Source organism: Panthera onca, chromosome C2 (genome assembly GCF_046562875.1).
Source record: "Panthera onca isolate mPanOnc1 chromosome C2, mPanOnc1 haplotype 2, whole genome shotgun sequence".
Taxonomy (NCBI): domain Eukaryota; kingdom Metazoa; phylum Chordata; class Mammalia; order Carnivora; family Felidae; genus Panthera; species Panthera onca.
In genome coordinates this window covers 126,326,510-126,352,190 of record NC_138347.1, presented here as the reverse complement: position 1 = coordinate 126,352,190, position 25,681 = coordinate 126,326,510, and the positions used below count along the sequence as shown (strand labels likewise).

The 25,681-nt window shown below is 38.8% G+C and overlaps 1 protein-coding gene across 4 annotated transcripts in view; it reads left to right on the top strand.

Moving 5' to 3' along the window:
* Positions 1-271: 271 nt before the first annotated feature.
* Positions 272-25,681, top strand: part of NCK1 (NCK adaptor protein 1) — an 85,787-nt gene continuing 60,377 nt past the window's right edge. The window contains exon 1 of one of the 4 annotated variants that reach the window (XM_060638739.3): positions 272-412. The gene's annotated coding sequence lies outside the window, so the exon portion shown is untranslated. Of the gene's footprint in view, positions 448-474; positions 498-685; positions 811-25,681 lie in introns of those variants that run through there. The other 3 variants (XM_060638738.3, XM_060638741.3, XM_078432317.2) reach the window with 3 other exon arrangements.

The following is a 25,681-nucleotide window of genomic DNA, read 5'->3' as shown; positions in this document are numbered from 1 at the left end:
GGCCCAAAGTAATCAGCCAGAGCAACCTAAGAGGCAAAAGCGACAAGAGTCAGGGTCAGGCCAAGCGCTTCCCAACCTCTCGCTCTCTCTCCGCGGAGCTGCTTCAGCTAGCTCCACGCCCTACACACCGCTTGATTGACATGCGGACATGAGCAATCCGAGCGCGGCGCAGACAGCCATCGCTTCAGGGATAGGAGGGAAGGGAGCGACTGAGCCTATCGGATTGTGCCGGGAGGGGGTTTCCTGCCCGCGCGGATCCGCCCGTCGCCTCCCGGCCAGTCGGTGCTGGAGCCCCGCCCGCTCGCCGCGCGCCTCCCGCCCCTCTCCCGAGAGCTACGCGGCGGCAGAGCGGAGGCCTCGTGCCGTAACGGCCATCGCGGCGGCCGCGGCGGCGTCCCGGTGCCCTCCTCAGGTGAGCTGGGGCCGCACGGACCCGGCAGAGGGAAGGTGAGACAGTCCTGCCGACAGGCAGACGGCAGACAGCGGTTCCTTCCCCCGTACGTCCACACAGCCTGTTACTCGCTGCGTCGCTTCCTCTTCTCCGGCGAAGTTAGCACCCCGGGCGCCGTCTGCCGGCCCGGAGCTGAGCCGGAGGGGGCGGGGAGGCCGCTCGGCCGGGCCTGGGCGTTTGCACCGCGGCTCCGCGCGACCCTCTGGTCAGTGCCCCGGGTGGCGCAGCCCCAGGCCTCGCTCTGGCCGGCCGCTCTTGCGAGGCTGGGAGGTCGAGTGTACGGCGTGCGCGCTCCCCCGGTTCTTTTTCCTCCCTAAAAAGTCCTGTTGGCTGTTGTGGCGTAATCCGAGGCCGGGAAGGTAGGGACCTGGTAGAGGAGGGAAGGGGCACGCTCATCTCCAGCGCTAGAGAAGGGGAAGGAGCCGCAACCTGTGTTGAGGGTGGACATCCTTGGGATGCGCCCTGTGCCCTTCCCCCCCCCCCCCCCCGCCGTTTCCCTCGTTCTCGGGAAATCTGGGTTATTTTAACTGTGTGGACCTGCTGTACATACGTACGTTTGCTTGTTGCTTGCGCTGTGAGCTTTTGACTTGAAGTGTAATATACCCGGTAAAAGAAAGAAATTATCTCAATAGTTGGTTTTGTACTGTTTTCTTAGGCCCTTCCATAAAAGTTAAATTTGCAGTTAGAAGCTTGGGAAGCTGGATTTTCTTAGGGTTGAGAACTGTAACATTATAGGAGCTAAAGTTAATGTCGAACGGATGAGCTGGTCACCTAAAAATAATTTTACCCGTTAGATTTGGTAAGAAACCGTAGGAGTTAGGAAAGAATGAAGTTGAGAATTTCTAATCCCATCTTGGATGGTGAGCGAAGAAGCTCAATGTCTGATCAAAACGGGTAAATGTTGCAAGAGGTATTCATTTTTAGAAGGCCTACTTTGGTAAATTTATGAAAAACCAACCATACAGTTTGTTAAGCATTTGGAAAGCACTTTTTTTAGAATCTCAGTCTTCATCAAGGTCACAAAGTAAATGGGGAAATAAGCCAAGAAGGTTTTGTTTGTTTGCTAATTGTCAGTAATGTTCAGTTCTTAAATAGGCTCCCATTCACAGTTTGATAGTAACTCAAGAAATAAGCATTGGTTGTTTAATAGTAGTTTTATTCCATCTTGATCACAGACTCGAATTTTCTTTTTTGGGAAAATTGTGATCTGGAGGAAATAGTTATAATACCTGTAAACACTATTTGCAGAGTACTCAAGACTTAGCTGTCCTTGTTCACGTATTACATTTTAAATTTCCGCTTTATTTTTCTGCACATTATCTTTTAATCCAGGCTTCACCAGTGCTTTCAGGTCCATGTAAATAAAATTTCACACATACACAGAATGTTTTGTTAGATACTGAATGATACTTTATGCCTATGGGTTTATTTTTCTTTTGGACCTTTGAGAGCTTTCTTGCCAAAAAGCTCAAGGTAGATTTGATGTGATTATTGTTATAAATCACTTGTTGGAAAGGCCTGGGTGGCTCAGGTCATGATATCACGGTTCATGAGTTCAAGCCCCACATCTGGCTCACTGCTGTCAGTGCAGAGCCTGCTTCTGATCCTCAGTCCCGCTCTCTTTCTCCTCTCTCTCTCTCTTTCTGTCAAAAAGAATAAATATTAAAAAATAAATACAGGATACAGTCCATTTTTTCCTATCGTAGTATCACAGTTTAACAAGTTTCACAATTTACTTACCTTTATAATATGGAAAGATACCAAATGTTCTCTACCTACATCAGGAGATTAAGTGATTATTTAGTTGCTAAGTAAAATTGGAGGAAACTCCGTGAAATCACTAAGCATTTAACAAATTCCTTATAAGTACTTGGCTGTGCTGTTTTAGGAAGACAACTGATGTTTAAAGATTGTTTAAGGCAATGATTCTATCTGGATGATCCTCATTTTACTGATTCCATATATGCTGCCTTTGTTTTGGTATACCATACTTTCAGCTATCCAGACACAAACCTTGTGTCTTTGACATCTTTCATTAATATAACGTTGGCAAATTTTCATCCACCATTTTTTTGGAAATTTCTTTCGTGTATCTTTTCCTTTCCACTAGCTTTTAACTAGGTTTTCTGCCTACCTTTTCTCTCTATTCAGCATGTTCTGCCTTCTGCCTTAATCTTAAAATAATGCTTCCAGCACGTCCGTCACTGTGAAACCAGCAATAGCTCCCTGTTACCTACAGAGTATACTTCAGAATTCCTCATCTTCTAATAGTCTGCACAAAGCCTACTTTTTTTCATATGACAGTGGTATTTCTTTCTGGGAGCTGTCCATCCTAACTAAACCAATCTCTGATTCTCATTTAGACTTTGTGTTTGTCTGCCTTCGTATCTGTTGAAAATTTGATTGCCTATCCATAGCCTTCTTATTCTTTAAAAGAAATCCCCTCAAACCCCCCCAGATTATTACCAAAGTAGCAAATGAAATCCTATTTTGTTGAAATTTAATTTTTGGTCCTGAAGTCAGTGCAGCCTTCCAGAACTTTCTGTTCCCTGTGTTGTTGCTTTCCTTTGAACCCATAGCCTTACTGTTTTATCATTCCTTTTTTTTTTTTTTTTTTTAATCTTATGTGGGCTTGTGTCATGATATGAAGCAATATGGCAGGAACATTGGAATTCCAACCATTTGATTTATAGGTAAGGAAAATGAAATCCATACAGAATAACTACACTAAAATTCACACATCTAGTGATGATGGCAGAGCTGAAACCCAAACATTGATTTCCTAAGTTAACTTCTGTGTATTTCTTTTAATTCAATTTTAATTTTTTTTAATGTTTATTTTTGAGAGAGAGAGAGTGTGCATGCATGCACGTGCCAGCAGGGGAGAGGCAGAGAGATAGAGGGACAAAGGATCTGAAGTGGGCTCCATTCTGACAGCACAAGCACAGAGCCCAATTCGGGGCAGAACTCAAGAAACCAGGAGATCATGACCTGAGCCAAAGTCGGATGCTTAACTGACTGAGCCACCCAAGTGCTCTTTTTTTTTTTTTTTTTTTTTTTTTTTTTTAAGTTTATTTAGAAAGAGCACGAGAAAGGGGGGGGTGGAGAGAAAGAATCACACAGTCTTAGTGCAGAGCCTGATGTGGGGCTTGAGCCCAGGAACTGTGAGATGATGTCCTGGGGCAAAATCAGAGCCGTTAAGCTTAACCTACTGAGCCACCCAGGTGCCCCAAGTTCTTTGTATTCTTTAAAAAATTTTTTTCCTGTGAATTTTTTTTAATGTTTATTTATTTTATTTTATTTTATTTTTAAATTTTTTTTTTAACTTTTATTTATTTTTGAGGCAGAGAGAGACACAGCATGAACGGGGGAGGGGCAGAGAGAGAGGGAGACACAGAATCGGAAGCAAGCTCCAGGCTCTGAGCCATCAGCCCAGAGCCCGACGCGGGGCTGGAACTCGCGGACCGCGAGATCGTGACCTGAGCTGAAGACGCTTAACCGACTGAGCCACCCAGGCGCCCCTAATGTTTATTTATTTTTGAGAGGGGGGAGGGAGAGAAGGAACAAGTGGGGGAGGGACCAAGGGAGAGGGAGACAGGATCCAAAGCGGGCTCTGTGATGCCAGCACAGAGCTGGATGCAGGGCTGGAACTCATGAACTCACAAACCTCAAAATCATGACCTAAGCCAAAGTTGGACACTTAAATCACGGAGGTGCTCTTCTGTGAATTTCTTATGAAGTTATACTACTTCACATATTTTGCAATGTAGTTTTGTATTATTTGCTTCACATTACTTTGCACTTTGTGTTTTTGTGCCTTCTCATTTAGATTCAAAACCTGTATGTAAGGGCAGTGGAGTCTTTATGACTTGGATTGTTTAATCATTAAAACTGATTTAAAGTCTTTTTTCTATGCTTGTTAGCTGTATTAACAGCATTAACAAAAATAATATTGTCATCTCTATAGTTGGAGTCCGTGATTCATTAAAAAGTGAGTGGATCTCTTAGAACTATTACTACTGAAGGTTAGTTTGCTTGACTCTCTTGATTCAAAGAGACGGAATGTTTGGGTGTCTTCAGAGTAAATGTGAACATTGCAATGGTTTGGAGGAAATCTGCAGGGTTTATCACATAACTATATTTAATGATCTAGCTAAATGTTCTTTTTCTCTTTTAGATTCTTAGAACAGCAACATTTTTACATTTTTCTACTTTGTCATCTTGTTCATCTGTCAGGAAGCAGATTATTGAGCAATCTGCTTATTGAGCAAAGTATTCTGCAAACATTTCCATTTCGGGAGTCAAAGCTTTTTTATATTTGTTCTTGACATTTTTTTCTCCTTTTGGCTGTAAAGTTTCTGTTAATAGCATCAGCATAGGGTTGCCTTGGTATTTTTTTTTTTTTATATTTATGTAGTAAGAGTTAAACGGTGTAATGTAGAACAGAAAACTGTCAGGTGAAATATCTCTGGAGGGAATGTTTTCCTCTTTTGGTTTGAAACAGGTTAGAAGCTGTTTTTCTTTTATTTCCTGGTTTATAATTGTTTTCTAAATTATTTTTTATTAAAAAAAATTTTTTTTAGTGTTTATTCGTTTTTGAGAGAGAGAGAGAGAAAGAGAGCATGAACGGGAGGAGCAGAGAGAGAGGGAGTCACAGAAACCAAAGTAGGCTCCATGCGCTGAGCTGTCAGCCCAGAACCCAACGTGGGGCTCGAACTTACGAACCATGAGATCATGACCTGAGCTGAAGTCAGACACTTAACCAACTGAGCCACCCAGGTGCCCCTATAATTGCATGTTTTTTATTTGTGTAAATAAATTATCTGCTGTCGGGTGCCTGGAGAGTCTCTCTCTCTTTCTCTGCCCCTCCCCCCTCAAAATAAATAAATAAACATTTAAAAATAAATAATCTGCTAAAATAAACTGTTGAAATACTATCTTGTTCTGTATTCCTGAAATTGTATTTAAGGATTGCTGAATTGGATGGAAGTATGGTATGAATAATTTCTGCTTTTCCTCAAACAGACCAATTGAATAAAGCAGTGAGAATATGGCTTTTAAAAAATGGATATGTCTAAAAAGGTTTTTAGTTATTGTTGTTGTTTTAACAATTGGCCTTCCAAAAATTTCAGTACATACTTCCAAATCATGTTACATTTAGATCAACTCAAATAATTGATATAACAAAGAATTAATATGCCCTGTATTTTGAGTATTCTAGCAAAATAAAAATTTATATTTACAACAGAAATATTCTATTAATTAAACAAGCATTGGAAAAATTTCCTTAGAAATTTTTGATTGCTTACAGGTACTACATGTTCTTGATAACATTTTTTATTTTTAGAAACATTTAGAATACTATGTGTACAGTCCCATTCGCTCCCCCCCCCCCCCGCCCCCCCAATTCTGCTGCCTAGGGAAGTCACTTTAATTTTTCTGTGTTTTTTTTTTATTTCCCATTTCCTTTCCATATTTTTTTTCTTTTTAAAGATTTTAAGTAATCTCTGCACCCATTGTGGGGTTCGAACTCACAACCCCATAATCCAGAGTCACATGCTCCACTGACTGAGCCAGCCAGGTGCCCTTCTGTATTCTTAAAAAGGCCTGTAGGGCCTTCCATTGTTTGGCTTTTGCCCACTTCTAGCTGCATCTCTTGCCATTTTCCCTTTCCTTTAGGCTGCTCTTTGGGCCTTCTATTGCCAGGCTGGGTTTGGTTTTTTTTTTTTTTTTTTTGGTCTTGGAACCTGTGAACATGCTCTTCCCTATGGGCAGATGGCTCCCTTAGGTCAATTAGTATTAAATTTGGCTGCTGCTAATAGAAAGAGGCCAAATAATTTCTCTCTCACACCAGAGAGGTCCAGCATTTGTGTGGCACTCATTTACTAAATGTTATTTCCAGGTGTTTTTTTCCGTAGTGTAAATAATTGTGAAATACAGATCTTTGTGTATAAAGCCTTAATTTTTTTCCCCTTTTGATTAATTCCTGTTACGGGATGCAATTGAAAATGTCATTAATTTCCTTAAAAACTTTTTAGAGAAAATATGGTTAAATTTTTTAAAATAGCAAAGTACACAAATTTCATTGTATAACTCAATGAGTTTTTATATTTGTAGACATACATCCATCACCCAGGTCAAGTATAGAACATTTCCAGTGCTCCAGAAGGCTCAGTCATATGTCCTCCCTATCATTATTTCTTGTCCCCAAAAGTTAATTACTCTTCTGACCTGTATCATTACAGGTTATTTTCCCCTGATTTTGAATTTAATATATCAATAGAACCATACACTATACATGTTTTGTGGGTGACTACTTCTGCTTAATATTGTGCTCATGAGATTCATTTATGAAGTTGGATGCAGCAGTAGTGGGGTCTTTCTTACCAAGGGTAGTATTCTGTTGATGAAATCTACAATTAAAAATTCACCATTAATGGATACTTTGTTCCTAGTTTTTTTTTAAGCTATTATGAATAAAGTTGCTATATACATTTACTTACAAGTCTTTCAGTGGACATACACACTCATTTCTTTTGTGTATGTATCTGGGAGTATAATTATTTTCTTGTCTACCAGTTTTTGAACCTGCTTGGAGCAGCTTTCTGTCTTGTCCATGGCAGTTTTGGTGATTTCTGTCTCTGCCATAAGGCTAGTGATCCCCCTTGCCTTTCTCCTGTGTTAAATCTCTTAATTCCTGTGAATCATGTCGCTTTGACCCCTACTTTGACCCCACAGTAGATTGCTGTTAAAGGCTGAGATCTCGCATGAATGAATGCAAGATCTTTTTTTTTTTTTTTTGGTCTTCCCACGTGATTTTGGTGAGTGATGAATTTAGGTTGGAAATAATTTACTTTCAGAATTCTGAAGACCTCGCCATTGTTTTTGGCTTGCGATCCTTTTGAGAATTTTGAGGATATTCTGATTCCTGATCCTAATGTTTTTTGCTTTTTTTGGAATTTTGTATCTCTTGTATTCTGAAATTTCATGAGGGTGTGACTTGGTGTACATGTATTTTTGTGCGTTTTCCTGGACATTCATTGTTCCAGCCAGATCTGCAAAATTATGTTTGTTAGTTATGGGAAATTCTCTTGAATTATTTCATTGATCGTTATATTAGTCTGCTAGGGCTACCATAACAAAATACCAGAGGCTGGGTGGTTTAAACAACAGCAATTTATTTTCTCACAGTTCTGAAGCGTAAGAAGTCCAAGATCCAGGTGCTATCAAGGTTGGCTTCTGATGAGATTTCTTCCTGGCTTGTAGACCGGCCTTTTCACTATGTCCTTACAAGGCTTTTCCGTAAGGAGAGTAGTCTATCTCCTCCTGCTCCGCTTCTGAGGACATCAGTCCAATTGGATTAAGGCCCCACTCTTATGACACCTCCTAAAAGCCCTTTCTCCAAATTCAGTCACATTGGGAGTTAGAGCTTCAAGATGGATGTGGAGAGGGGGAAACAATTTATTCTGTAACAGTGGTTTCCTCTCCTTCCTTTTTCTTTCTGAAAATTTTATTTCTGCTAGTCTATTTGTATATCAGACTACTCCTTCAGTATTTGTTTTTCTCCTTTATTTTTCATTTCCTACTCTGTTTGCTCTATATGAGAGGTTTACTTTATTTCCTGAGCCTTCTGTTGAATTTTTCATTTTTGCAAGCAAGATTTTGATTTCCCAAGAACTCTTTGTTCTCTTAAAATTTTTTTTTAATAAGGAGCATTCTGTGCTAGTTTCATAGATACATTTTCTTTTCTAATTTCTGAGACTATAAAATGTCTTTTTTTTGGTTTTGTTTTTGTCTTTTTTTTTTTCCCCCTTGTTTCTTGTTTGTTCTTGGAGACTCTCTTCTAAATTGGTCTAAGTTTTATGTTGGAGGTTTGCTTCAGGTGTCAGTAATCCTTGGATGTTATCGTGAGATTGAAAGCTTGAATTAATGGGGACTTAAAGACTTTGAACTTTATCGCATGGTGGTCCAAGTGAGCCATTTTTTTTTTTTTTTTTGAGAAAACCCTGAAGGTGTTTTTTTCTTAAGGGAAAACACAGTTCTGTTTGAAGGCTAAAGTTTTGACTGCCTTTTTTTTTTTTTTTTTTTTTTTTTTTGGTGTAAGGGACTGGTTTCTCATTCCCCACATTTGGTAGGGTACACAGATCTTTAATTATATCTGGTGATCCTCCAGTTCAGAGTTAGGTAGCCAACCATCAGGTAGATTTGGGGAGGAAACTTCTAAGTTTTTAACCACTTCTTAGCTTTCACACAGTCTTCCTTATTTAACTCCCTCTTTTCTTAGTTTAAGCAGTAGCAGGTGCTGCTAGTTCCTGACTCCTTTGAGGTTTCCAAGGTATAAATTGGGTTTTTCAATTACTGGGTTAGGCTTCACCTTTCTGGAATTCGCTGAGGTAGTTACCAGTCGTCTCTTTTTGGTTACAAAAATTTGTTGCTATTGTTTGCTTTCCTGTATGTTTTGCCTTCTGTGTTAATTTTCTTCAAAAAAAAATTAAGTGTTAAATTCACTATCTTGATTGAAACCTCTCAAAAACCTTATTTGTACTGTCCTAAGCTAAGAATGATTTTACATTTTTAAAGTGTTATAAGAAAAGAAAAATATGTGACAGAGACTGTGTGTGGCTCACACAGCACAAAATATTTACTATCTGGTCCTTTAGAGAAAAGTTGGCTTACCCTGTCCCTTGTTATAAAGTTTCTGATTTCCTTTAATAAAGCTGTTTCTAGACTACTACTTTACTCCCACTCAAGCTTAAGTTTACAATTTTGGAACTTCCTGAAGCTGTTTATTTTAATTTAGTCTAGTGCACATCATGGAAGTTATGACTAAGAATTGGTAGGTTCTACTCAATTATCAGAGATGTGGGATAATTGTAATGTAAAATCTCAAGGAGTAGGATAGCAAAATATTGAAGAAATAAGTCATGGAACATGCAATATATACATAGATACATTGTTTTTTGTCTTTGTCACTTAAATGCAGAATTTAGGCATCAGTACTTTTAGTAATGGGAAGAGGGACAGTTGTCATAATGACAATAGGCTCAAGTCTTATTTTAAATGAGCCCTGTTCAGGGCGCCTGGGTGGCTCAGTTGGTTAAGCCACCGACTTCAGCTCAGGTCATGATCTCGCGGTCCATGAGTTCAAGTCCCACGTTGGGCTCTGTGCTGACAGCTCAGAGCCTGGAGCCTGTTTCAGATTCTGTATCTCCCTCTCTCTGACCCTCCCCTGTTCATGCTGTGTCTCTCTCTGTCTCAAAAATAAACGTTAAAAAAAATTAAAAAAAAAAATGAGCCCTGTTCATCAGCCCTCTCTAGTTGGTAAATCGTAACTGGCAGAATAGTTTTGGCTCTAGGCAAGAGGCTGTTCTAGGCAGTAATATATATACACATATAAGTGTGTGTGTGTGTGTGTGTGTGTGTATGTATATACACATATGTATGTATATATATGTATTTTTCTACCTGATGCCAGAAATGAGAGGGAGACTTCATTTGAGCCACATGTCAAAATGGGAGAAACAGGATTACATTGTTGTAGGAAAAAAAAAAGTTTTTTTCTTTAAGTTCCACTGCCAAAAAACTCAATTATGTTTAGTCTTAATTGGTTTTTATATTTAAAAATTTTAACATTTATTTTTTGAGAGATGGAGAGAGCGAGAGACAGCGAGAGAGCAAGCGTGGGGGAGGGGCAGAGAGAGAAGGAGACACAGAATTGGAAGCAGGCTCCAGGCTTCAGGCTGTCAGCGCAGAGCCCATTGTGGGGCTTGAACTCACCAACTGTGAGATCATGACCTGAGCCGAAGTCAGACGCTTAACCTACTGAGCCACCTGGTGCCCCTGTTTAGTCTTAATTGTATGAGCAGTCTCATCACAGATTGCTTGTATAATTATCTTTAATTCCTGTAAATGGTATCTTGTTTTAGTATTTATCACTTATTTTTTGTATGTTCCAGAATTATTTCTTTTTTTTTTTTTTTTTAATTTTTTTTCAACGTTTTTTATTTATTTTTGGGACAGAGAGAGACAGAGCATGAACGGGGGAGGGGCAGAGAGAGAGGGAGACACAGAATCGGAAACAGGCTCCAGGCTCCGAGCCGTCAGCCCAGAGCCTGACACGGGGCTCGAACTCACGGACGGCGAGATCGTGACCTGGCTGAAGTCAGACGCTTAACCGACTGCGCCACCCAGGCGCCCCCAGAATTATTTCTGTGAATATACAAACTCATGCTCACTTTTAAAAAATATGCTCATATTCTACATCTTATTTTCTAATTTAGAGATTCTGGAGTCAGCCTAAATTCCACTGTAGGCTTCATCACTGTTTGTTTGGGGTTAGACCTCTATAAGCCTCATTTTTTTCTCCTCTGTAATACGGGATGATACCTAATCAAAGGATTATTATAAGGATTATTATAAATGCAAATTCATTTCCAGGTTCCACTTGATTGCTAAGTAGTGTTTTGTGCGACTGCTCAAGCGTATGGGTTTCTTTTTGGTGGGGTAAAAATGTTCTAAAATTTATTGTGTTGATGGTTGCACAACTCTGAATATATTAAAAACCATTAAATTGTACACTTTAAATGGGTTATTGTATAGTATGTGAGTTATATCTCAGTAAGGTATTACCAAAAAAAGGAAAAAAAGCTGCTTAAACCTAGATCGCTTCATCAGTTTGTATAGCTAAGTGCCTGTCCTCTTCCTGCTTCAGCAGGAGATTGAAGATTTATCCTCTGTAAAGGACAAAATAGTGTCTCTGAGAGAGGGGTGGGCACTAGACATAATTGAAGATGAGGTGTCCCATGGAAAACACCTGAATTACCTGAAGTAAATGTACTCAATGTTGGGACCCTTATTAAGGCCTCTTCTCCTTTTTGGCTCCCAGAATTCTGGCTATCAGGTAGGAACTTACAGGATGCTTCTTTTAACTAGCCCCAGAGGAAAAACTGTAAGTAATTCACAATCAGCTTTTAGGGTCTTACTATTATTTTATTTTACTTTACTATATATACACATATATATACATATAATAAACATATTGAACAAGTACCAAATGTAAACTTTATGCTAAATGCTCTGTGGGATGTCAAAGAAGTAGAAGACTCATGATTTGTAAGAGTTCATAATCTAGCTTTAATTAAAGAACAGTCCTAAGAAATACATTGACAAAGACAAGTTTAAGAAACATCTTACCAGAAGTTCTCAGTAAATAATTGGGGTTGATGGAAGGCAAGTGAGGCCAAATCAGTCAGGTAAGTATAATCAATAAAGGAATGATGTTCCATATATTAATAAATTTTCTCTTAAACACCTGCTGAATATCTAGGCTGGTGATACCCATATGTACAATGAGGACTTCTGCATTTTCCATGAATTTTTTATCTTGGAAGTTAACAATCAAATCTTTCATTACCCGGGGGGGTCATCCCTGCCAATTTATCACTTAAAATACATGACTCAAGCACTCCAAAAACACTCCTTGACCCTTGAATTCTATTTGTCTTACATCTGGCTAAATAAACGATCCTTCCGCTATAGTAGCAAGCAGTAATCAACTATGACAGGCATCCTGTCCTGAAAATGCTGCTCCATCACTTAGATTTTTCCCTGGTCTGGACACTTTTTCAGAGCTCATTCTACATAGTGGGATAGATTTCTACCATCTGATCTGGAACAATAGCCTTTCACTTACTGGTATCCCCTGATAATCCCACAACTCTTTTCGTTTTCCTTCACAGAAAGACCATGCAAGAGCTTAAGACTTCTGTAAGACAGTCTTGTTTCAGGAGATGACCCAGTCTCTCCAGCTTATCATCACATAAACAGATTTTGTCTCCAAATGAAAGATTTGACCACCATAGCTACTGGTAGATTGATAACAAGCCTTCTCCAACCAAAGCCAGTGTCTGGCTGACATTTCCTGTGGTAGCTGGTGATTTGAAATGGCTGCTGTTAACAGACCAACTGAACTTTTGAGATCTCCACTGTTTCCAATTCCTCTTAAGTCTGCTGGTCAATCAACTTGTCTGTTCAACTTGTCTGTTCAGGGGTACAGCTGTGCATGAATTTATCCAAGTAAGGTTGATGAAATCATAGTATAGGTGAAGATTTTTTTTGCTTATTAGTAACATATCTTGCTCCAGTTTCATCTCTTAACCAATAGAAAATGAACAACATCTCCTCTGCAGAAGGCAAGCATGGGATTCACATAATTATGCACTGCCACAAAATGCCAGGCCAGCTATGGAACACTGGAAGAATACATCCATCCATAAGGAAAAGTCATCCACACTTTCAGGGATTGTTTCAATCCAATGACCAGTATCTTTGTTAAGAATGCCATGGCCATGGGGCACATGGGTGGCTTAGTCAGTTGAACGTCCAACTTCAGCTCAGGTCATGATCACATGGTTTGAAAGTTCGAGCCCTGTGTCGGGCTCTGTGCTGACTGCTTAGAGCCTGGAGACTGCTTTGCATTCTGTGTCTCCCTCTTTCTCTGCCCCTCCCTGCTTGTGCTCTCTTTCAAAAGTAAATAAACATTAACAAAATTTTTTAAGAAAAGAATGCCATGGCCGGTAAGGAAAAAACTGTGTGATGAGCTGGATCTTTCAACTTAGGCTTAGAATGGAGAGGCTCAATACAGCAAACTTCACCCTTGGAACCACTTAAAAGACACCTAGACTCACATGTTCTTTTTCCCATTGCTCTTTAATGTCAATGCAAAAACAGCCTCTGCTGTCATTATAGATTGCAAGAGTTGGATCATCTATAAACTTAATATGCAATATTACTATTCCTGGAGGATGAACATCTGTTACTGATCTTAGAAGTTTTCCATTGGCCAAATCCCACATCATGGTAGGTCCTTTAGCAAAGCCACAGAGAAGTCTTGAGTAATCGTTGTTGATACTGAGGGCAGAGATGGTTCCATACTGTCCTAAAACACTAGTGCTTCCTAGTTGCAAAGCTTGATTCTGATCACATATTAAGCCAATTCATGAGATGTGCTGCTATTAGATTGGACACTAATTGCTGTAGGCAAGCCCGCATCCACTTTGTTAGCTACAGACCCTATCTGGGCAGAAATTCCCTTCAGTAGTGAATGTTGCCTAATCCAAGGAGTGAAAAAGAATCAGGTAATTTCTTCTTCATTTTTAAGTTTGTCTTGTCACCACTATCTGAACTTGCTACAGATGAAGTATCATAGGAGTGAGAATCAGTAGTATCAATGTTTAACAATGTAAGATCCTCAAGAATAAAAGACTCCTCTTCATCATCAGTCTTACTGATTATGCTTTCCAATGTTGGAGGAGTATCAGCTGTAAGGGATATCAAACTCCTTGTCATCAGTCAGATTATTTTTTTTTAAGTTTATTTATTTTGGGGGAGAGAGAATGTACTTGTAAGTGGGGGAGGGGTAGAGAGAGAATCCCAAGCAGGGATTCACTGTCAGCATGGACTCTCATGCAGGGCTCAGTCTCATGAACCATGAGATCATGACCTGAGCCGAAATCAAGAGTTGGATGCCCGACTGAGCCACCCAGCTGCCCCAGTCACATCATTTTTAAACTCCAGTTCCTTGTCTAGATCCATGTAAGAGAATTTTGAAACTGAAGGTTCAAGATTGAAAGACTTATTCAGCTCTTCTTCAGTAGTCTTGGCACAGAGGCTCTGTTAGACATTTTTGTGGTCTGGTTCATTTTCCATATTTACTCTTTTTTTTCTTTAAACGAGAACAAATCTACACCTTTATTTTTCAGTAAATGTAAATGCTTGAGGGGTATAGTATCATTTGGATCCTGTGGCCAATGGCTTTAGCAGGAAGGTTGCTTCAGAATTTGGCATGAACCATGCCAGTGTTGCTGTGAGCACGTTATTTTTCCACAGATTACTCTGGTTTTGTTCAGTTTGCCATTAAGAGTCACTGTGTTTTTTGCTTTGTACATTAAGCACATCTCTTGCCTAGATAGAATTCAGTTTCATCTTGAGCATAAACACCTTCAATTTTAAGAAGAGCTGTGTGTTCCCTCTGATTTCAGAGAACCTGCTTATGGCCAGCAAAAATGGCCTTAGACCACAGCCTTCCAGATATATTTGTCGTTTTAGGAGTCCTGTTCCCAGCAGGCCTCCACAGGTTCTAAAATGATGGAAAGAACCCATTATTAACTTTTAATAATTATAATTCACTCAACCCAAGCAAATTTTTACTTGGTTTTGTTTTGATTTTTGGCTTTAGATCATGATGACCTGAATGATGATCTCTACTTGCAACCATTCCAGCCCAGGACCTTTATTTATTTATTTATTTATTTCATTTATTTCATTTATTTCACTTATTCACTTATTCATTTCTTTTAAAGTGATTTCTATGCTAAACATAGGGCTCAAACTCACCATCCTGAGATCAAAAGTCACATGCTCTACTGACTGAGCCAGCCAGGCTGCCTCTAGGGCCCTAGTTTTAAATATGAGCAGACAATCAAGGATCACCAGGTGCATGAAGTAAGCTTTTAACATGAGATCAATTGGAAAAAAATTTTTTTTGCAACAGTCAGAACAAAAAATAATTCTTTAAAATTAGAGCATAATAGTAAGAAAAAACAGGAGAAGAAGTTGAAAGAGAGATCTTTAATAAAATAGAGGAAAATATGGAAAATAGGTTATAAAAAGATAAAAGGTCAGTCCAGGAGGTGAATTTCTGTATAACAGAAATGCCAGTGAGAAAAGAGTGGAGAAAAATTATCAGTGAAATAATGAAGAAAAATCCCCAGAGTTGAGGAACCCCATTTTACAAATTGAGAGGCCTTTTGGTACTCAGGAAAATGGATGAAAATAAATGTATACCTTGAATCTGGGACTAGTCAGGAAAATGGAGACCACATTACTTATAACAGAATTTAATATAAAGAGTTGTTTAGCTATATTATGGGTTGAATAGTGTCACCTCAAAAAGATATGTTGAAGTCCTAGTCCTTCAGCATCCCAGAGTGTGACCTTATTTGGAAATACAGACTTTACAGAGGTAAATCAAGTTAAAATGAGGTGAGTGGAGTGTGCCCTAATGCAATATGATTGGCATTCTTTAATAACAGTGGAGGAATTTAGACAAATTTGGATGAAGACAGGCATAGAGAGAACATGGCCATCTACAGGCCAAGGAATGCTTGAGGCTACCACAAGCTAGGAGAGAGTCCTAGAACAGATCCTTACCTAGTTACCTAGAACATCGCCAGTACCTTGATTTTGGACTTCTGGCCTCCACAACTGTGAGATGGATATTTGTGTAAGCCAACCTAGTTTGTGTTTCTTTGTTATAGCAGCCCTCAAAAACCAATACACTAGATAACTGGAGAACTGAAAAGACACTAAAGGAATACTCAGGTATCATACAGATAGTAACTATAAGAAGTAAATTACTAGCTTCTAGGGCTGGAAGAAGATCTTGGGATTTAGAAGCATGAAGAGTGGTCCGGAGGAGCCGAAACTGAAACTTCTGAGGAGTTGCTACCTGCTCAGAAAGTAAAGGTATTTTAGGGTGGTCTGTGAATGGCAGGAAAAGCACAAAAGCAAAAAAAAATTGCTAACTGGAGCCAGTTGCTGCTGCTGGAATCATTGCTGTTGCCAGAGTGAAGTTTGTTGGTTGATGGTTGTTGGTTGATGCTGACCTGAAGGAGTATCTCCTTGTTCCCTCCTTTAGTCTTCTAGTGTCTTTCTTGTATGGAGAATACAGAGTCTGATAGGGAGTCAGCTAGCAAAAGAGATATGTGATTTATAGGGTTCCAGCCTCCCAACATTACAGAGTAGAGAACTAGGTTTGAAGCCAGGAGCAATAACTAGCTAGTACACATAGACACTGAGGTATGTCCTCATGAAAGTTTGAAATACATAGAACAAAGAACATCCAGAGGTAGGGGAAATGAGTCATTACAAAGATTCAGTATTCTCAACTGCACACTCACAAGCCAGAAGGTAGTGAGCAGTGCTCTCAAAATCTGAGGAAATGATTTCCAAGTTAGAATTGTTTTCCCAGTCAAATTAAGCATAAGTTTAGAGTGTAGACATTTTCAGACATGCAAGGTCTCCACAAATTTCTCTTCCCTACTTCCTTTCTCAGAAAGCTAATGTGTGATTTGTTCTACCCACCAAAAGGAAGGAGAAAACCTCCATAAAAGAGAAGGTGAAAGATACAGGAAACAGGAAATCAGATTTAGAGAGACAAAGGGAATCCTAAGGTGATAGTAAAGAGGATTCCCTGAATGCTGATTATCTAATAAAAGAGCAGTAAGTCCAGATTGTACCAGGTAAGAAGGCATTGGTAGCTGTATGACAGTGAAATTAATAGAATACCTGATGTCTGCATATTTAATTTAGGAAATTTGCAAGGAATTTGGAGTTGAATAAATGATATCTTTCATTTGCTTAGTTTTTTATATTGGCATTTTAGAACTTTGTTCTGGAGTTACTTCCCTCTTATACTCAGTCCTGTGACTTTTAAGTAGTATCAATAGGTGGATGCTTTACAAATTTATATCTGTAGGAAAGATCTCTACCATTTTACATTCCCACCAACAGTGCACACTTTACATTTCCATCAACAGTGCCCAAAGATTCCAATTTCTCCAAATCCTTACCAATCCCTTGTTATTTTCTTTCTTTCTTTCTTTTTTCTGATAGTAACCATCTTAATGGGTATAGGGTTTTAGCTCATTGTGGTTTCTGTTTGCATTTTCCTAATGATAAGCAGTGTTGAGCATCCTGTACTATGTTTATTGGCCATTTATATATCTTTGGAGAAATGTCTTAAGTTCTTTGTTTTTTCATTGGGTGGTTGTTGAGTCTTGACAGAAATGTATCAGTTGTGGTTTTTCTTTCCTTTTAACTCATTGTTGATAGAGCAGGCAGAGAAATGTTTTTAAGATTTCTGTATTAGTCATGGTATGCTAACAGCCCTAGTAAGCAACAAATCTTTGTGGCTTAACACAGTGGAGGTTTCTATTACTTTCTCACATTATAGTCTAGTGTATATGTGTAATGGAGTAGGAGTTGGGATACCTCTGTTCCATGCAGTCATTCAGGGAAAGAGGCTCCTATATCTTTTTAAGTCATCACTGTTACCACCATGTGGCTTTTGGGGTTGTTTTGAAAAGAGAAGGGAGTATAGAAGAAGCTTTTAGTCCCCATATTGGAAGTGGCATGTATCACTTTCACCCAGATTCCATTAGTCAGAACTGAGTCACATGATCCCACCTAACTACAGGGGTGACTGGGAAATGTAGTATAGCAATGTGCTAATGAAGGAAAGGAGAACACAGATCTTAATGAGCACTAGCAGTCTCTGTCACAGTGTATACTAGATTAGAACTTCTTGCTTAAAACTGTTTAAGAACTTTATTTAAAAAAATTTATTTTTAAGGTTCATTTTTGAGAGAGACAGAAGGAGTGAGTAGGGAAGGGGCAGAGAGAGAGGGAGAGAATCCCAAGCAGGCAACGCACTGTCAGCACAAAGCCTGATGTGGGGCTTGAACTCACGAATTGTGTGAGATCATGACCCGAGCCGAAACCAAGAGTCGGATACTTAGCTGACTGAGGGCGCCACCTAGGTACCCCTAAGGACTTTTTTTAATGCATAGAACAAAACTGGCCTATGTCTGTTTCATCCTTACTTTGTATCACTTTTTCCTTTATTATTCTCAAGCCACATTAGACTAGGTCATTTCTCAAAACACGCCAGGCTTTTTCCCTCCTAGAACCTATGTGTTTTGTGGTTTCCTTTGCTTAGAGAACTCTAAATATTTACATGACTCTCTCCTTTTCATCTTAAAATGTCAGCTAAATTCCGTCTCTAACTAAATTTCTGAAGTAGCCCTTCTAGTTCTGTCCCTTACGAAAGCAATGTGTTTGTATGTATCATAGCATTTGTCACAATCTATAATTTTTTATGTGAACATTTTGTTTGCTTTTCCTGTGTCCTCTGCTAGAAAGAGATGTCTTTTTTTCTCACTGTTCAATTTCTGCTGCCCAGCCAGTACTTAGCATATGCTAGTCATTTCATAAGTGTGTTGTATGAATGAAAGACTATTTATTATACACAAACCAAAGTGGAGAGACCAGAGTGAATAATAACGAAGAGCTCATGATAATTTAGATGAATTGCTGAGGACTTGGGTTTTAGTGGAGTCTGTATCAGTGGAACCAAAAAGGATGAATGAGGGACATTTCAAAGGAAAACACAACAGAAATTGCTGTGTGACTTAAGGGGGGGGAGTCTGGGTGAATGGGATGATGATGCTTTGTGATTACCAGACGTGAGTAAGAAGGTTAGAAGAGTTGGCTTTTTGGAGATTATAACTGGTTAGGATTGTTGCATGTTGAATTTGAGGTATTGAAAGAAGAAATGTTGAGGAATAGTAGTTTGGATTAGAGAACACAATTGGAATTACAGACTTGGGAGTTAACCAGCCAATAGTGATAAGATGAAGCCATAAAAATGGATGATCTGGGGCACCTGGGTGGCTTAATCAGTTAAGCGTCTGACTCTTGGTTTTGGCTCAGATCATGATCCCAGGGTTGTGGGATTGAGCCTGTGTCAGGCTCTGCACTAAGCGTGAAGCCTGCTTGAGAGTCTCTCTCAACCTCCCCCTCCCCGTTTTTCCACCCTCCCCCCCCTTCATGCTTGCCCGTTCTGCGCGCGCGCGCGCACACACACACACACACACACACACACACACACACGCGTGCGCACGCGTGCGCACACACACACACACACACACACACACACACACACACACACACACAAATAGAAGATCTGTTGGGAGGGAGGGTATACATTGAGAAGAGCAAATGACTCAAGGGGAGAAAAAAGAGGAGCCACAAAAAGAGACCAGGAGGAGTAGGTGGAGAGGAGGAAGAGAACCAATTTAGTATAGGGTTAAGGAAACCAGAAAAGAGTTTTAGGAAAGAGTGATGGTTAGCTTGGGTGCTTCTAGTATGGCTATTCCTTGTGATATGTATTTGAAGGTTCTAAAGTGTTAGAACCTTCATTAACCTTTCATTAAGGTTATAAAATGGTGATATTAATGCCTGCTTCTTAAGATTGTTGTGAGGATTATTAATATATTGTATTAAAAACACTTAATATACTTAAATTCATGCACCATGTCCAATAAACATTTTGAAGTAAAATACAATGGGACAGTACAGTTAGGGATTAAGGAGCATTAAGGAGTTTGCAGAGGGAGAAAAAAGTACTGGTCTTCTGTAGCAACTTTAGAGTTATATTCTTAAATGTTATAGTAAGTTAAAATTGTACTAAAAGTTTATATAGAGATACCACTTAAGAACTTTTGTTGAAATGTTTTTAGTAGGAATTGTGTCATCACAATGGTTATTTTTCTTAACCATATCGGTTTATTCAGTCTTATTCTGGAAGCATTTATAATGCACATGCCCCTTGGAAAGTCATTGTCCTTTAAGATAGTTTGAATAAATTATTATTTAACATTTAAATGGAGGTATATTTAAATAAAGAGTAGAGTATATTTAAATTGGAAGCATAGTTTAATATGTCAGATTGCACTAATACCAGCTTAAAGCATCTGACTCTTTTTGGTGGTGGAACTTCACTTGTGGATAGTATGGAGAAATTCCAATTGTTGCAGGATTCTATCTCCAGCTGAACAAGTATGAGAGTCATTAACACAAGGGAAAATGGAAGCTTTCTTGCATTCCTTTTTATTCTCATCTTTTAAAGTTTGTTCATCTTTTTGTTTAGGGTACTTGGGTGGGTTAGCTGATTAGAGTTTGGTACTATATCATATCTTGTATCATCAGTCATTATATATGAAATATATTCATATCTTAACATCTATTATAATGGAAAAAAGTAAGATGTTGCCTTTCTCATGATCAGTAGCAGTCTAAGAATAAAACTTTGGAATAAAGGATAAGGTAGAAGGCAAATAGGTAAAGAAAGAAGACACAAGGGGAGACATAAAGAAGTTGAGAGATAATTGGTGAAAAGATCTGTTTAAATTTATCTTTCCTTTGCATTGGGTTTTAACTTGCTGTGAATTAGCAGTTGAGAATTGCTTTGTCATGTAAGCGTCCATTGGCTGATGAATGGATAAAGATGTGGTATATAGATACAATAGAATATTTTATTCAGCCATTACAAAGAAGGAAATCTTGCCATTTGCAATGACATGGATGGAGCTAGAAAGCATTAATGCAAAGTGAAAAAAGTCAGAGAAAGATAAATACCAGATGATTTCACTTACATGTAGAATTTAAGAACCAAAACAAATGAGGGAAGCCTGGGTGACTCGGTTGGTTAAGCATCTGACTTTGGCTCAGGTATGATCTCATGGTTCATGAGTTCGAGTCCCTTGGGCTCTGTGCTGACAGCTCAGAGCCTGGAGCCTTCCTTGGATTCTGTGTCTCCTCTCTCTGCCCTTCTCCCACTTGTGCTCTCTCTTTCTCTCAAAAATAAATAAACAAACAAACAAAAAAAAAACAGAGCAAGGGAAAAAAAATAGACAAGCCAAGAAACAGACTCTTAACTATAGAGAACATACTGATGGTTAACAGAAGGGAGGTGAGTAGGGGGATCCGTGAAATAGGTGATGGGGATTAAGGAGTGCACTTGTAATGAGCACTGGGTGATGTATGGAATTGTTGAAACACTATATTGTATGCCTGAAATTAATATTATACTATATGTTAACAATATTGGAATTAAAATAAAATAAAATAGCTTTGCCATTAAAGTATAATTGGTGACTTTTAGGTTATTTGCTACCCAGGGGAGACATGGCTTCCTAATTGTAAAATTCACATAATAAGTATCATTGAATTTATATCCATACAATTGGTGGTGGAATTTTTAGCATTAGGTAGGAGGATAAGGGAGGGAAGGACAGCCATATGGCAGTTACTATACTAAGTGTTTTATGTATTATTTTGTTTAGTTTTCATAGCCACCCATAGGTAGATGTTACTGAAGCTCAGAGAGTTTAGGTAACTTGCTCAGTGTCACACAGATAATAAATGGCAGAGCAAGAATTTAAACTCTGGTGTTTCTGTCCTCTCTTAGTTATCTTTTATTTATCCCTTTGCTTCATTTTACAATTCCATTCAGTCACTTGTTGGTCTGTTGGCTTAAAAGAAAAAAAAAAGCTCTTTTGAGATACAATTCACCCATTTAAAGTGTACGATTCAGTGGCTTTTAGTATTTTCAGTTTTGCAACCATCACCACAATTTAGAACATTTGCATCACACCTTAAAGAAACCACATTCCTATTAGTCATCACTCTTTAGCTTCCCCTACTCCCAGCCCTAGGCAACCATTAATCTGCTTTCTGTCTTTATGGATTTGTTCATTCTGGACATTTCATGTAAATGGAATCATACAATATGTAGTCCTTTGTGACTGGCTTCTGTCACTTACCATAATGTTTTTAAGATTCATCCATGTTAAAACATGTATCAGAACTTCATTCCTTGTTATTGCTAAATAATATTCCATTGTATAGATATACCACTTTTTTAAAGTTTATTTATTTATTTTGAGAGAGAGACAGCTCTAGTGGGGGAGAGCCAGAGAGAGAGGGAGGGAGAGAGATAAACAATCTCAAGCAGGCTCCTCACTTTCAGCTCAGAGCCCAGTGTAGGGCTTGAACTCCTAAAACCTGAGCTGAAACCGAGTCAGATGCTTAACTGACTGAGCCACCCGGGCACCCCTGGATATACCACATTTTATCTATCTACTTATCAGTTGATGAACATTTGTGTTGTTTCTCCCTTTTATGGGAGAAACTATTACTATTATGAGTAATACTGCTATGAACATTTATTTTTTTTATTGTAGTAGAATATACATAACATAAAGTGTATAGTTCTGTGGCTTAAAGTACATTCACACTGTTGTACAACCATTATGACCATATATTTCCAGAACTTTTTCATCTTCAATGAAATTCTATCCATTAAACACTAAATTCCCATTCTTTCATTCCTCCAGCACCCGCCCTGGCAATCAACATTCTATTTCCAGTCTCTATGTATTTGACTACTCTAGGAACCTTATATAAGTAGAATCATCCAATATTTGTCCTTTTATAATTGGCTTATTTAACTTAATGTAATGTCATCACAGTTTATCCATATTATAGCAGGTGTCAAAATTTCCTTCTTTTAAAAGGCTAGTGATAAATCCCACTGATTGTATGCATCACATTTTATTTACCCATTCACCTGTCGATAGACACTTGTTTGCTTCTGCTTTTTTGCTATTAGTAATAATTCTATTCTGAATATGGGTGTGTAAATATCTACTCATGACCCTGCTTTCATTTTTTTTTTTTTTTTTTGCTGGATCATATGATAACTCTATTTTTGATACTTTGGGGAAATGGTAAACTGTTTTCCACAGTGACTGCACCATTTTGCATTCCTACCAGCAGTGCATAAGAGTTCTAATTTGCCCATGTCTTCCAACCCTTATTTTCTCTGTTTTGAAAATAGTTGTCCTAATATGTTACCTCATTATGGTTTTGATTTGCATTTTCCTAATGATTAGTGATGTTGAACATCCTGTTTTGTGCTTATTGGCCATTTGTATATCTTCTTTGGAGGAATACCTATTCAAGTCCTTTGCCCATTTTTTAATTGGATTGTTTGGTTTTTTGCTGTAGAGTTATAAGAGTTCTTTATGTATTCTGGATATTAATCCCCTATCATATGTATGACTTGCAATATTATTTCCCATTACATGATACACAAAAGAGTATAATTTTGATGATGTCCAGTTTATTTTTTTTGTTGCCCGTTCTTTTGGAGTCAGATCCAAGAAATTACTGCCAAATTCAGTGTTGTGATGCTTTTGCCTTGTTTTCTTCTAAGAGATTTATGCTTGCAGCTTATTTGTGTCTTTGATGCATTTTGAGTTCTTGTTGTTTATAGTGTAACGTAAGGGTCCAACTTCATTTTATAAGTGTTTATGTGAATATATGTTTTCATTTATCTTGGCCATATAACTAGGAATGGAATTCCTAGGCTAAAGGTTAACTATGTTTAGACTTTGAGGAACTGCTGAGCTGTTTTCCAAATTGGCTGTACCATTTTACATTCCCACTAGCAGTATATGAAGGTTCTGGTTTCTCTGTTGCTTTTCAAATCCAAACCACATTACCTTCTGACTGGCTTATTTCAAAAATTTCCTTGGATGGCCTCTTTGGTGATAATCTCACAACTCTGTCTTTCTCTTGTCCTCTTTAAGCAATCTTAATGCTGTACATTGTATCATTAAAAAAATTGGAGGTGAAATGAACTATAATCATAGAAGTTAAACTATTTGTTTTTCAATTGATAAATAAAATTTGGGGAAGAGATTTGACTCCGTTTTAGAATGATAGTATCAAGACTAGATCCCTTACTTTGCATATAGCTTTCATTTATTTATTTATCAATTAAATTTTTAAAAATCTTTATTTTTGAGAGAAGGGGAGACAGAGCGCAAGCAGGGGAGGAACAGAGAGAGAAGGAGACACAGAATCCGAAGCAGGCTCCAGGCTCCAGGCTCCAGGCTCCAGGCTCCAGGCTCAAGGCTCCAAGCTGTCAGCACAGAGCCCGACGTGGGGCTCATACTCATGAACAGTGAGATCATGACCTGAGCCAAAGTTGGACTCTCAACCGACTGAGCCACCCAGGCGCCCCTATAGCTTTCATTTTATTAAATCATTGTGTTTCCCATCGATGTGTCTAAAACTCTTTACCTAACTGTGTTCACTAGTTTTCCTCCCCACCATCTCCCCTAAAGTAGTCTAAAAGCAAGGAGTTATGTGCAGGTAATTTATTTGACAGGTGATCCTAGGGAACAAGAATAAAGGACCAGGGTAAATAAGAAGGAAAGCTAGTACAAGAATGTATTATTGAATTACTCACTGCTGTGGCAACTAGGGCTCAGTTGTAGTGGGAACTTCTGAGAATATAGGTGCTTCTCAAATTGTCTCCTCATGGATGGACAGGAGTAAACTGTTGCCTGCTTTTGTTCTCCATTAGTTGGCAGTTGCCCTGGGGTAGTATAAAATCTTTTGCCTTCTCTTCACCACTTTAAGATTCCACACAAGAGCCAGCCAAGTGGGTTGGTTCCTTGTGCTGTCTCACTTCATGGCCTCAAAAGAGCCCCAGAGCAGAAAGCAAACGAATCCCAGTGTGTTCTGTGTGGGGAATAAGTCAAAACTTACCTGGAACCATTAGCCTGAGCTTATGACAGGTGTGGTGGTCAGAATAATGATCTCCCAAAGATGTCTATATCCTAATCCTCTAAACCCGTGAATATGTCACAAAAGAGACTTTGTAGATAGTGAGATTTTCCTGAATTATCTGGGTGGGCCCAGTGTAATCACAAAGAGCTTTGTTTTATAAGGGGGAGGCAAAAATGTCAGTCTAAGAAAGAGATATGATAATGGAAGCAGAGATTTGTCATGAGGTGGCTGAGAGCCAAGGAATATAGGCAGCTTCTAGAGTTTGGTATAGACAAGGAATGCATTTTCTCCTAGAGTTCCTGAAGGAATGCAGACTTTGATTGTAGTTCTGTGAAACCTGTTTTGAAATTCTTATCTTTAGAACTTTAAGATAACAAATTTGTGTTCTAAGCTACTAAATATATGGCAATTTGTTACACAGCAGTAGGAGACTACTGTTAGAGCTAGCATCAAAGGAGAGACCGACAGCATGAAGGTGAAATAGAAGAGCTTTCTGACAGAATCCACCTCTTGCTGTTGGCCTATCCTTTGATGCTAGTGTATTAGTTTCCTACTGCTGTTTAGCAAATTACCACAAATCTACTTCTTGCTCTGCTCAGATCTACTTGGATCTAATTCACTGCAGGCTCTTCGACAGAAATTTAAGAAGGGTTACTGGTGCAAGCTAGTACTGCCTGCTGCTGCATCTGTTATTGAAGCAGGAATAAGTATTCATAATTTCCTTCTTTCACCACCCATTCTCTATTTCCCTTATGCTAGGCTAGCAGTTCAGCTACTTTAAGTTGCTTGTGACTTCTAGACTTTCATTCTTGAGGGATTTGAGCCTTTAGTTGCCTTACCCTTTTTGAGCCATGGTTGCTGCAACATTCTGTTTACTGTAATACCAAGTATGGAAACATTCTGAGTTTCAGACAGACTGTTCCCTACCCCAGTTGTGTACAACTCCTAATGACAATCAGAGTCAGT